A 15,541-nucleotide genomic window follows, 5' to 3' on the forward strand; every position below is an offset into this window, starting at 1 on the left:
TTTTATGAGTTTACCTGTTTGTGAAGTGCTTACATCTCAACAACCTGTGGCTGCACCAAGCCAAGAAAACAATTACGTCAATGAAATTGCTTTCCCTCAGCTTCAGTTTAACAGCTGATCACCCGAAGGAAGGTCACAGGCAGGGAAATAGCACTTCAGGGAGGAGGTCATATTGGACTGACCCGGGTGATATCCCCAGGTCTCCTTCACTTGGAAATCTCTTGGCATGCCGTCATCCACGCTGTACAGTCACACAAATCTGACAGCGCCATTTCTAACAGGGGAGGCACTAAAATCTATTTTTCCAGTGAATTTTTCCAATATTTAGCAGCTCCTCCTATGCACATTTCAAACTCCTCCTCACTTACGTTTCACAAGTTTACTCCAGCCTGCACCATTAGCTTTGACAATTTATTACTCATTACTAATTCATTACTTGCTGGACCGTGTCAACACTGCATGTTCTCCGCATGGTCAAGAATGAGCTGCCGTAAGCCTGTAACTTCCTCGCAGCTGCCTTACTCGTCACATCTGCCTCCCGTGCTAGAGCACGTGGCTCGAGGATTAGGACTTGGTTGCCAGGTTTGGCAACTTTCTGCTTTCCAGAAAAGCCCTCAACTGATGAGATTTCCCGAAACACCTACTGTATAAGGTTATAGTTGGCTGTAGCGGGAAACAACTCAGGTAAAGTAACACCAGCGGCAGTAACACCAGCAGCAGAAAGTTTGCGGCACATGCAATGGTGATGTCAGTCTGCCTGAAAAGCATCTTTAGTAGCATTCTCCAAGTCAATTCTTAGATGATAAATGACCTGAGATACAGGTTTAACTTTAAAGGTGCACAGGCAGTAAAAGTTGGATGTTGGTAAGAAGGAAATGATTCATAATATAAGAGTTACATTTACCTGGTTCTCAGTTCAGCTGGGCATAAATATGCACAGTAATGTAAATATGTACTGTGTATGTTTTTATATTTTTAAGTCATTTCCTCTCCATCTTCGTCTCAACTTTAGTCTCTGTATCATAAACCTCTTTAACTACTCAGAAGTATTCCTCCTACTGCGAGTTACTCACCTTTCCCTCAAATCTTTCCCAAAGCTTTACAACTTAGTTGCCTAGTCATAGTTACCTTCACAGAGCAGATGTGACATAAAAATATAATAATAACAAATAAATTCAGAGAAGTTCTGCTTGTGATTTCAGTGCAGAAATTTCCTATCCAGAGTAGGAAAATTGTTCTTTTATACAGCTACATTACAATTCTTCACTTGAAGTGCAGGCACATGATAAAGCTACATATTCATATTGTATTTTACACGGACTTTATAAACTTGATTTGCCATTTTCTTAAACAGAGTTTATGGCAGCTGTAGTAACTAAAGGGCTTACAGATTTTTCTGCAGAGGAATGTGCCCATTTTTCCTCAGTTTATGAACACTAATTTAAAAAGCCAGAGTCTGTGACTATTGATTCTATAACTGATAGTTTGCATAAAGGGTTTAAAATGTAGTGATCAGTTGAATGCTGACTCTCTAGAGAGGCTTTAGCTGTTCAGCATTAGTCTAAGAAGTTTGACATAAGTAGATTGTAACTATATTGCTCAATAAAGAAAGCTGAATTAATCAAGGTTATTGTAACCTTGTTTATTAAAACAAAAAAACCCAACCAAAACCCAACAACCAAAACCGCATGCATTTATTACAGTAGATGGTATACAGTAGATGGTGTAGTAAAATTAGATTTTAGTCCTAAGAAGTGTTTATTTATAGTAGTACTATTACTATGGAAAATTATATTTATTGAAGCAAGTAGACAAAGGTGATTTGTACAAATCAGTTAAGTATTACATCACATTCTTCTATCCTTAACCAGCACAGTAAAGAAAAGCTGGAGAATAAGAAAAGTTCTGTGTAATATCTTTGGATAATATAGCAGCTTGTTCCTTTCTGCTCTTTCCATACAACTACCACAATTTCAGCAACAAAAAAGATTTTGGAAAAAATAAAAACAAATTTACATCTCAATTTCTGTTGAAGGGAGCTTGCATTCTGCAGTAATTTAAGTGTGATGCTAGAACTGCGCCTTCCTAATCTTAATATAATTATCAACAAGTGAAATTAAGAGAAAACAGTTATGCTGAGCGTTCAAGGCAGGCAGTCAATATGGAAATAGTCAACCAAGGACAACCTGGTTCCTGAAGCTATCATGAGGTTTTAAGAGTTTAATTCCATAAGGGAATGAAATTAGCACTAAAATTTATAGTAACATGGTAACTTTTACAGTCAACTTCTTACGCTGTCAGATGGTCCCCTTTGGGCTATCTAAAAAACTGTATCCTTAAAGGGATATAAATAGTATTCCACTATCACGAGTTTTAACCTTGTCCTTGTCACATCTTCACATTTTAGGCTAGAGTGAAAATATTATTTTTTTAAAAAAAATTAAGCACACATGAAGATTTTACTCACAAGGGATAGCAACATTTCAATTAGTTGCAATTAACTTACCTTCATACTTACCTACATATCTGTCACAGCACGGTCAATAAGGGATTAGGCAAAATCACGGGCAGCAGATCTATAACCAGACGCTAAAAGGGATGGACAGGGGTACAGCTTCTAACATCACTAACACAAAGTGGGACCACTGGAGGATTGTCTGGGGCCTGGACAGCAGAAGATCGTCGAAGTTCACTTGCTCCTTCTAAGCGGCATGTCCAGCTGTCCCTATCAGAGGCACACCATAGAGCTGGACGCACTTCTGGTCTCACTGAGTTAGGGCATTTCTCATGTGCTTGTGCAGCCTGTCAAGGACATCTGGACAATTACCAGTGCTCACAGCTCACCGAGATTAATCATGTCTCCCAGGAGCCACTTCTTCAATATGCCTGCAGAAATGGCCCCTCTTCAGAAGAGTTTCTGCATAAGCAAAAGTCTTTAAAAATTTTTTCCTCCTCTTTGAACGCAAGCTTTAAAGTGCTCAGACTTTGCAGCTGTGATTTATTTTTCATTTGCCATAACTAATATTACTACTGGTCCTAGTAATTTTATTTGGCCTTTTCCCACTGCAATTTTCAAACAGTATTTGCTAATCCAGAGAACTTCCGTGTACTACTTCATAAAAATACTCAAAGCTGTTCTCCAAACACATACTCATCACAGAGAAGGCATGGAATACAACTGCCTCTGTCATTTATTGTACAGAAAGCAGCGCTGTAATTCTCTGGCATTGCATCATCTGTTCAACTCGGGTTACTCACCCTTTCGCATTATCAAGATTGTATTTTTCCTCCCTGAGAAACAGCAGTTATAATAGACTATTTTCAAAATGACAGCTTAAGTGGCTCCATGGTTCCTTAATATCTATTCAGAAGTCTTGTCTCCCTGCATATTTTTATTGCTTTCTTTAAAAAGCAGCTTGTGAGAAAGGTAATACATTATTAATGCTACATGTCATAAAATAAAATAAATACTCACTTTTTGAAGAATCTGATCCACTAATCAAGAGTAAATGAATGCATCTGAATTATTCAAAGAACCTCAAATAGTGCAACTTGTACTCAAATTGAATATTGTGAATAGAACATTCGCAATGTAAAAAAAAAATCGCTAGTCATATTAACGACTCCATTTTCCTAACAGGAAATGGGATTTTTAAATTTTATTTTATTTTTAATCAGTGTAAATATTTTACCCACCCAAGGGCAAAAAGGTCCAGGGGAGGTTTCTGCACTTTGTTACCTTTAACCAGCCTTCTAAAGTAACGTGTATGTTCATAAGAGCAGTTGTTAGGGCAGCTGCCCCATGCTTCCAATGAAGCAGGTAAAACCATCTCTGCGCAACAGAATTCTGTCTCAGTTAATGGTGAGCTGCAGGTAGGCGGTCATTAAACAGCTGTGCAAAGAACATGGGGAAAATGCTACCATTTGTTGTTGAGAAAGTAAGCATTGCTGAGTTGACGGCATTGTGAACCAGTGAGCGGCAGCATCAAGGGCAAGACAGGCATGAGGAGATTTTAGGCATTTAATTAAAAACAGCTCCTGCAGTCAGAGTTTGTTTCCTCCCAATTACAATCCATTTATGTCAATGAACTTTCCGGCACTGCTTCAGGAATTTTTCACTACAGCATCCTGTTTTTCACAGTGTGGTCTTTATACCATACCCCCCAAAGATATTTGCATTCCCAAGTAAGAGTTTTCTTGGGAAAAAATCCAAAAGAACTGTGCCACATTTCTAAATGCATCTGCAAACTCTTGTTCTTAAGCATCCTAAGTCCTGTGCAACAGCACATCACGTTCAGATTGCTGATTTATTTAGATGTTTCTATTGAATAGATTCTTCTGGATTCAACCAGACCTGCCCAGGAACTATTAGGGATGCCAAATTGGTAAAAGTAATCACAGTCACCAGAAAGCAGTAAAGCAACTAACTGCATAGGAGAATGGAGTTCCTGATTCTATTCCTTGCTGTTTCTGTGATCCAGTCTTAATTCTTGAGATAATCAATCCTTCCTTCTTGTTTTCAGTTTGCCCACTCAACACATGCACAGTTCCCCAATATTTCACAGTCAATGAAATTTTCTCAAGGGGGAGACAGGGCAGGAGGGGAGGAAGAAGTCTTCGGGAAGACATACACATTATCTCTCAACATCTGAAAAGTACTAGCACGTTGGTTCAGACATACAGTGACTGGCTTCATGTCATTGGGGCTGATAAGTTAAAGAGCTGCCAGAATAGTTTTGAACAGTCTTTATGATATGAGAATTTTATGTAAACCTGAAAGCCAATGCTGAAGGAACATGTTTTAGACATTCTAATATGAATTTAACCTCTGTGGTGCAATATAAATCATACAGCTATTTTTAAACTAAATCAACAACCTGGAAGTAGTACATTTCTGAACAGGATTTGAAATTGCAGCTTTCATTTGGAAATCTGAGATTTGGCAGACATACCTTAGCCCATGATCCTACTACCAGAGATACAAATTAATGCTCGAATCAAGTAGCGAGTTTGAGACCTCAAACCTGATCCAACTCCTATTGAAATCAATAGTTTGTTTCCACTGAATTCAGTGGCCATCTGTTCAAACCAAATGTGCTTTGTATTTTGTGACAAAAAGAGTAAAGAGCAAGAGAATTTTTTCATCTCAGATAGTGTATTCCCTAGAGGAAAGCCACAAGCTGGAGCTATGGGATTTCCGAACCCCTTTTGTTTAGTCCTAAAGGAACAAAATGTCTCCAAATGCCTATATTCCCATTAGCTTTATGTGCTGTGTCTCTGGAATAAAGATATTTTATCTGGTTGTGTTTCAAAAATATTGAAAAATCTGCAATAATCTTGAAGAAAAGCAACTTCTGCCTGGAGAATAAGCAAATTTCCTTCCGACCTAACATTAATCTGGAAACATGAAATGAAGTACACACTAAGCTCTTTCTAGATGATTTAACTGAAATGTAAGAGTCACTTAAGCACTGATATATTTTTCTACTCAACTTTGAGCATGTTTACATACATACATAGATTTCATGAAAAATTATTTTTGGTGTATGGTAAGTGATATACTATATATCTATACATACACACAAGTACTTTTTCATTATAGTGTGAGCAGGTCAAAGCAAAGCCAGAATGTATTTGTCACATCTTATATTCAATCTCATCTGTTTTTCCATCTACATGTATTCATCATAAATCTAGTAAAACATGCTGAAATGCACTGGAAGGGCAACCTCAGTAATGTCAGTAGATTTATATGTTAGCAAGACTAGATTTTAACAGGAGCATTACTTTCCATTTCAAACCTGTGATAAAACTTCTGCTGCAGTTTGAGAGCCTTATCTGACAAAACATTTCCTTGTTTCAAATGTGGCAGGAAGATGAATGATTGAGTTTGTAGAATGCTACAGATAAAAGGTTAGAAACATTCTTTATCCAGATTTTTTTTTAATACAACTTGGAGTGAAATACCATAGAATCATAAATGGGTTTGGGTTGGAAGGGACCTCAAAGATCATCCCCACCATGGGCAAGGACACCCTCCACTAGACCAGGTTGCCCAAAGCCCCATCCAACCTGGCCTTGAACACTTCCAGGGATGGGGCATCCACAGCTTCTCTGGGCAACCTGTTCCAGTACCTCACCACCCTCACAGGGAAGAATTTCTTCCTAATATTCTAAATCTCCCCTCCTTCAGCTTAAGACCATTCCCGCTTGTCCTGTCACTCCATGCCCTTGTAAACAGTCCCTCTCCAGCTTTCTTGTAGGCCCCTGTAGGTACTGGAAGGCTGCTATATATAGATCACCCCATTTATATCTCGAGTCCTTATCCATAAGCTTTGCTGGGGGCTGGAATTTCCAGGAGCAGAGATAGCCAAACCAAAACCCAGCAAAGTCGACCAAAAGATTTTCATAAGCTGGTGTTGGACCTTGAATCATGTATTAAATGAATAAGGCTTCTTTTACAGGGAAAATATGCCCTTTTTATTATTTCAGAGACCTGATAGATCTCTCACTACCTGTCAAAAAGATAATGCATTTAGTATTAGTAAAAGCTATTTTATATTAATACTTACTTTGAAGATTAGTCCTCTTTCTTCCTACCTTCAGTATTTTGAGTATTTTTGTTGCCCTGCTGTTAGTATCCTACGCACCACCTTTTTCCTTTCAGAATATTCAGGCCTTATGTGAACATTAAAATGAACAATTTCTTTATTTGCAGTGTATTTTTGTACAAGAACACATCTATGCAAATAATGACAAGCGTACTAAGTGTTTTAAAGTGGTATCTTGGTATGCTCTGATCTTGAGATAGGTATTTGGCAAATGTTGATGTAATCTAGGTATGGGCTGAACTTTGGAGCTATACTGAAGGAGCTCTGTCTGGATGAAGGAATGGCTGCTTGGCAGAGGACTACTTTCCAGGATGAATTTAGTGTATCCTGATTACGTAAAAGTTTTGGGAGGGATTCAAAACCTAATAGAAGTCATTTGTAAAAAAAACGGTTTCTTTTTAACTGTAACATAGGGAACACAAAGCATTGACAATGTTGGGGAAAAATATCTCAGTTTCCTGTCTTATCAGTCAGTCATAAAGTATAATTGGCCCAGGTGCACAACAGGGCATGAATCATTAGGATGACATTATCCTGTCTTCATTCATTTCTTTTCTGCTATATCTCACAGGTCTGAGACGGGCAGCTATTTTTAATTCTGAAAGCTCTCATATGCCAGGTCCCACATGAACTAATGCTGTCCTCTATCTTATTCAACATCTGTCAGATCAGCAGCGGGTAACATGAGATGTTCCAGACTCAAAAGCCAATGACACCTGACGATACAGCTCATCTATCAGGAACAAACACAGCACCGTCCAGGTCCTTGAGTGACTGGAGTGTACGCATAGAGGAGAAGCAGTTGTCTTAGGACTTTCAGAAAAGCTAATACTCAAACCTTTCCTCCTGAGCAGAGTTAGCTGCAGCACAGGTTTGTCTAGCTAACCTTGAATCTCTTCAAGGCCTGCATCTACCCTGCAGCCACAGTGTCATTGGGTCCTGTCACTCTGTAATGACATGTGTAAAGTGGCAATAAACCCAGAAGTGGAGTGATTGGAAGTATATTAGAAAATGATGAGTGGTGTCTGACAGGTGAAGAGGAATTAATTGCCCATCAAAGAACTAGAATAAAACTAGCAAGAGTTCAAAGAACGCAAAAAGAGGTGGCTCTTCAGGTGGTTGCAGTTCATGTCTGGCATTCCTGGACACAGGATGCTGTCACTGCTTAGAGTTCAAGAGGAGATATAGCAAATCCTCAGAGAAATCCTCTGTGTTATTTATTAAATGTATAGCAACGATGTCAGCTCAGGAAATGCTGAAGCTACAAATGGTCGGATTCTGAAAGAGTAGCAGGAGGAAGTACTGTACCTGCTTTAGCATTTTGTTATCATCTCATCAAGGTGTACCTCCACTGGGCTGGTCAGACTTTTGGCTTGAATCCACTACAACCTCTCTTGTGTTCCTTAGTCACAGCCATCCACTTAGGTTATTGAGCTCAGGTATGGACTGCCAATTAACATGACATTTAACCTATGTGTGTGCACTGGTATAAATCAGAGAACAATTTATAAGTTGGTTAGAAGGGACATTTGGAGGCCATCTGGTCCATCCCATGGTGTAAGGCAGAGCTAAGGTTAGGTCAGGTTGCTTGGGGCTTGCCTTGCTCAGGCCCTGCTCCACGACCTGATCACCATCCCTATGATGGTGACCTACCATTATTTTTCAGCTATATCTAATTAGAACTTGTTCATTCACTTGTTTGGTTCTCGTTCTGTATATGCACTGTGTTTTGCTGTTCTGAGTGCCAGACTGAGGCTTTCAGCTGCTCCTGGGAGCTTCTAGAAGGTTCTGTAGCCCACAGAAGCTGTGGCCTGTGATTGGCAGGTTTGTGGTTTTTAGCTGACTCCTGATTGGCTGATTCTTGAATAAAGAGGCCTGCAGGTAGGTTGGTGACTGGTTGGTGCTTGTGGTGGAGCTTATGCCTGGCTGGTGAGTGGGTTCCTGACAGGGCTGTCTGTGGTGGGTTGGGGCTGGAAACTGTCCAGGAAGGTCTGGGGGTGCTCTGCAGAGGTGGTTCCCAGTGCCAGCAGCTGCTGACCTGTTTGAGGTGACAGGCAGGGCCTGGGGACTGTCCCAGGGCACTTGAGCTGAGCTTTCTTCAGCTGAGTTGAATGTTCTGGCCAAATGCATGAGAGTGCAAATGCATTTTCCAGGCCCAAAGTTTACTTATGCTGACACTGTAGATGTGGAACTTTGGAGGAATTATTTTTCCAATTTTGACTTTGTTCCTTACAAGTTGGGTTAAGCTGTGCTCCTATTAAAAGGATTCAAGTTTATATAAACACAAGGATCATCCTGAAGGAGTAACACTTAATACTGACCATGGACTGTTCTTTGGATGTCATGGCCTTTTTTCTGTCTTCAGGAGAGTCAGAGAAATCAGTTTGTTCAGCATTAAGAAGAGAAGACATTATTATTGCGGTCTACAGCTACCTGGTGTGAAAAAGCAAAGGAGGTAGAGCTGGACTCATTGGAAATGTGCAGGGGACAGGCTGAGACACAAGGGACAAAACAAGGGATAGTCTGGTTAGATACAAGAACTTTTTTTCACTGTGTGAGTGGTCAGACCCTGGAACAGAGGATTACAGGAGTTGTGGAATCTCTGTCCTTTGAGACACTCGAAGCTCAGCTGAGCGACTCTGAGCAGCCTGATCTGCTTAGCCCTGCTGTGAGCTAGATGATTGAACTAGATGAGCTCCAGAGGTCCCTTCCAACCTAAATTATTCTATGAGTCTATGAATCCTATTGGTAAGCCTTTAATACATCTCTTCGTTACTACACATGCACTAGATTTGAATAAAAGTATTAACAGAAATAGTCTGTGTGAAATTTGAATATCCTACTTAGCATTTCCTTATTTCTTTCGGCATGTTTTTCCTGATCATGGGTCCCCTTACTGAAGAGGGAAGCTTGAAATACTTTCTTGTAAGAATTTCTACCCTCAAAGCAAACTTTTGAAATTCTAAGTTTAACAATGGAATTTTTATAATTTACTGTGTGTTACTTTCAGTGTTCAGGGTTCAATATTCACAATGCAAATAGAAGAGATTAATGGGGGGGATTGTTTTGGTGTTTGAGGTCCGAAGGAGTGAAAGAATAATTTGTAGAAGTACTAAAAGCATGACCCAAAATTATTATGAAATTCATCTTGGGGAAAATTCTTACAATGTATGTATGAGAGAGAAATCCTGAAACAGTGTGAATAGTAGTCTCACAGAAGAAGCTACCCACTCACCATGCAGGAGTTGCTAAAAACATATGGGGCAGTTTTACTGATTTGTTAATATTCTTCCCCAGCCTTTCTGCAAAGGGATTGTTACTAAAAGAAGACAGAGGTGACTGTTATAATATGGCTTTTCCATTAGTCCTTGTTATCAGGCTGTACAACATACAGAAATTCTGTGTTCACCTTGTGCTAGTCCCCAAAATATATCTCTACATAATAGAAAAAGAACAGAGATACCTGTTGTAAAAGGGTAATGAATTTTATGACATAGTAGTCAAAAAGGAGATGACAACATCTGTGGTAACATAGGGTGTCTGTTTCATTTGTTCCTAAACCTTCCTGTGTTGGTGTAAGGTCTAAGGCTCTATTTACGTTTCCTGTTACAGATTAGCCCCAAAGGCAGCATGGATAGGTAGGGACAGGTGCCTTCAGGCATGTGCCCTGCCAGCTTGATTCCCAGCCTTCCAGGGTAGGTAATCAGATAATTAAGATGCACTGGATTTCTCTCCAGCAGCAACCAGGTGGTGGTGTACAGTCAACATGGAAGTCCATCTGAAAAGCTATCAGTACGTCATAGAATGGTTTGGGTTGGAAGGGACCTTAAAGATCATCTGGTTCCAACCCCCCTGCTGCAGGCTGGGACACCCTCCACTAGACCATGTTGCCCAAAGCCCCATCCAACCTGGCCTTGAACACTTCCAGGGAGGGGGCATCCGCAACCTGTTCCAGTACCTCACCGCTCTAACAGTAAAGAATTTCTTTCTAACATCTAATCTAAATCGACCCTCCTTCAGCTTAAACCCATTACCCCTTGTCCTGTCACTACACTCCCTCATAAACAGTCCCTCACCATGTTGAGCTCATGTTGAACTTCTCATCAATCCATACTCCCAAGTCCTTCTCCTCAGGGCTGCTTTCAATCCATTCCTCGCCCAGCCTATAGTTGTGCTTGGGACCTTGCACTTGGCCTTGTTGAACTTCATGCAGTTTGCACAGGCCCGCCTCTCCAGGTCCCTCTGGATGGCATCCCTTCCCTCTAGCGTGTTGACCACACCACACAGCTTGGTGTCATCAGCAAACTTGCTGAGGGTACACTCGATCCCATTGTCCATGTTGCTGACAAAGATGTTAAACAGTGCCAGTCCCAGTACCGACCCCTGAGAAACACCATTTGTCACCTTGGACATTGAGCCGTTGATTGCAACTCTTTGAGTGCAATCATCCAGCCGATTCCTTATCCACTGCATGGTCCATCCATCGAATCCATGTCTCTCCAATTTAGAGACACAAGGATGTCATGCGGAACAGTGTCAAATGCCTTGCACATGCCCTTGGGTGTATATCCCTGGAGATAAGAAGTGTTTCTAGGTCCCCTTGGAGGACAAAGCCATTCCAGGACCATCTCACGAGCTCTATTTTGCTGCAGCACTGTTCTGAATTGTGTCAGAAGTTCATATAGCCCAGGATTCCACCTCCCAGAGGTGGAATGCTTGAAGAAGAGAAATCTACATTCCTCTAACAGCTGAGTTTGACACCTAATACTTTCCCTGGTTTTAGCTATTTTTGGTTGACTACTTACTAAACCAGATGTAGTTTCTATGTAGCCAACAATGCATAATTAATGCAGGATTTCTCTTCCATGAGCTCATCAAGACTTACTGAACCTGTGTAAACTTCTGGCATCAGCGATGTTCTTTGGCAAGGAGTTCCATATCCTGATGACATGTTGCATTAATGGTAGGCTGATGTAGGTTGGAACCTGCATCCTGATAGTTTATGCATGTTTATATTGTTCTTATGCATGAAGGGCTGGTGATTGATCAACAAACTGATCCAGCACCACCTCCTCCATGCTACTCAGTTACAGATGCTTGTCGTATCTGAAGGATACAGAGGAGTCATTGTTTACTTATCCTTTCTTATAAGGAACCCTTTTCATCAAGCGTTGATCATGCTTGTTGCCCTCCTCTGAACCTTTTCAAGGTCTAGTATAGTCTTTGAGGTGAAAGGATCAGAAGTGGATGCGAGATACCAATACATCATGGATTATTTTTCTTGTTTTCTTATACAATGATTAAAATTTGCTTTGCCTTTGAGGCTGCTGCTGAGCTGGTATTTTCATGGAAGTATTTATAATTGCTCCCAATGTCTTGGGCCTGAAATGATAATGGTCACCTCAGAGCGTGTTTTATATATGAAATTAGGATTGCTCTGCTTGCCCAACATACATCGCTTCATGTTTTTCTTCATTGAGTTTTGTGTGGTTTTAGTGCCTAGTTCCTCTAACTTAAAAACCTTTCTGCAGTTCTCTACAGCTGCTATTTGTCCTTACTCCTTTGAATGACTGCATATTGTTGAACTTCTATCACCTAACTACCTAGCTGCTCGATCCCTTTTCCATCTGGAGAATGTTCAACAGTCACAGTACACATCCCTGCAGAACGCCATTAGTGACCTTGCTTCTTCATGAGGGCAGATCGTTTATTCCTACATTTTGTTTCCTGTCTTTTAAGCCATCATTTATCCATGACATTCTCTCTTATGCTATAGCTTCTTAGTTTCTTTCAAAGCCTTTATGGAGAAATTTGTTGAAAGCCTTTTAGAAATACATGTAGACTTTTATTAGCTGGATCGCTTTAACGGCACAGACGTGACCTTTTTGGAGAATTCCTTCAGGTTTGTGAGGGGCAATTTCCTTTAGCGGAAGGCAGGTTGACTCTCTTAAAGTTCATTATTTTTGTCAAGATGTCCATTAATTTTTTCCTTACAGTTTCTGTAGATGTCCAATTTCCAGACATATTATTTCCCACATCTCTCTGGCATCCTTCTAAAATTTGGTACCATAGTTTTCCCTCCGTAATGTTCAGATGCCAAGCTGATTAAGTGAATGGTTATTCACTGCAGTAAGTATTTTGGCTATTTGACTTCCCTTAGAAGTCTTAGATTAACACCGTTTAGTCTTTGTGATTTGATATTGTTTGTAATGTAAAAATGTCCTGGAATCTCTTCTATCGTCACTTCAGTTTCAGACGGATCCTTTGAGTCCTCCACAGAGAAGGATTCTGGAGTAAGAGTCTCCTCAGTTTTTTTGCCACAGGGAACATATGAAAAGAATTTGGCTTCTTTGAAATAGTGTTGACTTCTCTGAATGCTTCTTTTGGAGTTATGTGTAGTGACCTTACAGACTTTTTGAAAGGTTTTCTGCTGTTGATATATATGAAGAAAGATTGTTAGCTTTGATTCCTTTTGCTTGTTGTTTCTTGAATTCTTCTTTGGTTGACTTACTGTGTTTGTATGTTTAAAGTACCAAAGTTTATTATCACTTCCTTTGTAATGGGATGCCTTATTGTGTCCAAAAAGCTATAGGGAGTGCTAAAACATTTTTAAGAACTTTAAGGAAATGGAAACATGTTTGAATACAGTAAAATATGTTTATTTCCTCTCCTCTATCTAAATTGATTCCTTTTAAAGGTCACTTTTTTCAAAATTCCTTTTTGTATAATGTCAGGCACATAAATGTGTATGTACCTTTCGTTGCTGAATAAGAAAGGATTTAATGAGGAGCTTAAATATTCTGCTGAATTGGGACTTGATAACTCTAACTTCCTAACAGTCTAAGTCATAGTTAATTACCAACTATGAAGAATAAAATTTACCCCCAAACACCTTGAAGATTCTAGTTAAAGCTAGTCAGAGATCAAAGCTCAATTTAGCAACTTTCATTGGGTTTTTTTTGTCCTTTTCCTTTAAGCAGGTCTTAAATAGTTAGACATACTTTCTTTTTCATTACAATGTAGCATACATTACAACATAAAATTACCCTGAAACCTGTTTTCCTTCCATTTCTAGTGAGTTACGAATCAAGGGATTTTGAAGTGGTTATCATGTGCTTCTATTCATTATTGTTCATTAATTAAAACACCACTATTCAGATGGTGATTTATCAGGTAAACTGAAATTCTCTCTCGTTTCCATTTTGGATGACTAGTTTTAAATTTGCAGTAGCTTGTCTAGATCTCAGGTCTTTCTTTTAAATTAGTTTCCCTAGGGTTCTGAAGCTTTATCAGATAGTGGAATAGTAAACAGTTGTTCAGACTTCAAGCCCTAATGTTTCTGATTAAAGCCACGAAAGATTTGCTTTCCTATTACAAGTTTCGATTGAGGCAAAAATGCGAATTCAGGATTTTCTTCATAAAGAATTTCTTCTTTGTAGAAAAAACCAAACCCCTATATTTATTCAGCTTGCTTTCTTTAAAGATTAAATGAACTTGGAATATAAACTGCTTACTTTACAGCTGTTTTCTGCTTACCATAATTTACCAAGGCTTTCTAACATATGGTCCACATCTCGAGTCAGACTATGTCCAAAATAGCTCTTCAGGCATACAGTGTCACATTATTTTGGTTAACAGCAAGTTCTGCATCTCAAACCTTCCTACCTAGATAGAAATAATAGTTTTAATGTTTACAGCTTTGACAGCATGACTGTAGCATGCTAGCTACAGCACAAGTCTGGGCAAATGTAGTTAGTAATGCCTTCTTGATAACAAGAGGTATCCTTAAGGTAGAAATACGTGTATGAATGATGGAGACATATGTATGACCTTTGATACTACAACATTGAAGTAGAAGCCATGCAATATGCTGGTACAGACCCTCAAAAACAAGGAATTTAGCATCACCCTGAAGAATTCAAATTCCGTTCTGCTTTGTAGAAATTCCTTATACTGTTAACTTCTTATTTCTCTTAAGGGCAAATAGACTTAAAAAGGGAAATCAAGGCCTGATCTCACATCCATAGTCTAGGCTGGCACTGTGGCTTGGGGTTTTTTATTATAGAAGTAACCCAGCCCTAGGAGATATCTGACTATTGTCGACTGCTTTAAATCCTGGAGAGGCTAGAGAGAAGCCTACTGTTGTCAAGAGCAGTAGCTGATATCAAAAGTATATATAGTGATGGTTAATGTTTTTTGATGCTGGAGATGGCTTTGGGATTGTTATGAAGGCACGAAGACTACATAATAGTAGTAGTAACAGCGTGTCACTGAAGTTTCCAGATCAACAGCAGATTGAGTGAAGGAAGTGTCTAGTTTCAATACATGTGTATTAAAAATGAGAATAATCAAGGATTAGGACCAATGATTAAGCCAGGGTTTGGGGAGAGGGAGTCTGAGCAAGATTACAGATGGACTAAGTAATGCTAAAACTCTGCAGAGTGCGGGTGGTTAGTTTTGGTGTAAGCACTTGGTTAAGTTTAGGCTTTGAAAAAGAAGGCTGTACATTGTTTATTGTTGAGGTCCTAATGTTTAGCGTGAGGGTTGGAGATGGCAAAAACTTGCTTGATGGATGTACAGTTTATACAATAAGGTGAAGGATTTGGTAGAGTGTATCACAGGTAGACCTGATGGGTGGGGTATATTGGTGGAGTCTATATGGTCTGAGTTTGTGCCACAGTAGAGGTTGATCAGTGTTTGTATTACAGCTTTTTTTGTCACTAAGATGATCTAAAGGCTGTGTTAGGTTTGATTGCTGGACTTAAACTAAAATTAAATGTTGACCATTAGCCTATCATTTGGATGCAGTTAAACCCAAGGTCAGGGTACATCATGATTGAGAAAAATGTCATTTATTAATAGGGTCAGTTCTTGATATCTTCATGACTTATTTGTGCAAAATCTGATACATGGTTTCTTCTTAATTTTAG

The sequence above is a fragment of the Balearica regulorum genome, chromosome 11, assembly GCF_011004875.1.
Source record: "Balearica regulorum gibbericeps isolate bBalReg1 chromosome 11, bBalReg1.pri, whole genome shotgun sequence".
NCBI classification, from domain to species: Eukaryota; Metazoa; Chordata; class Aves; order Gruiformes; family Gruidae; genus Balearica; species Balearica regulorum.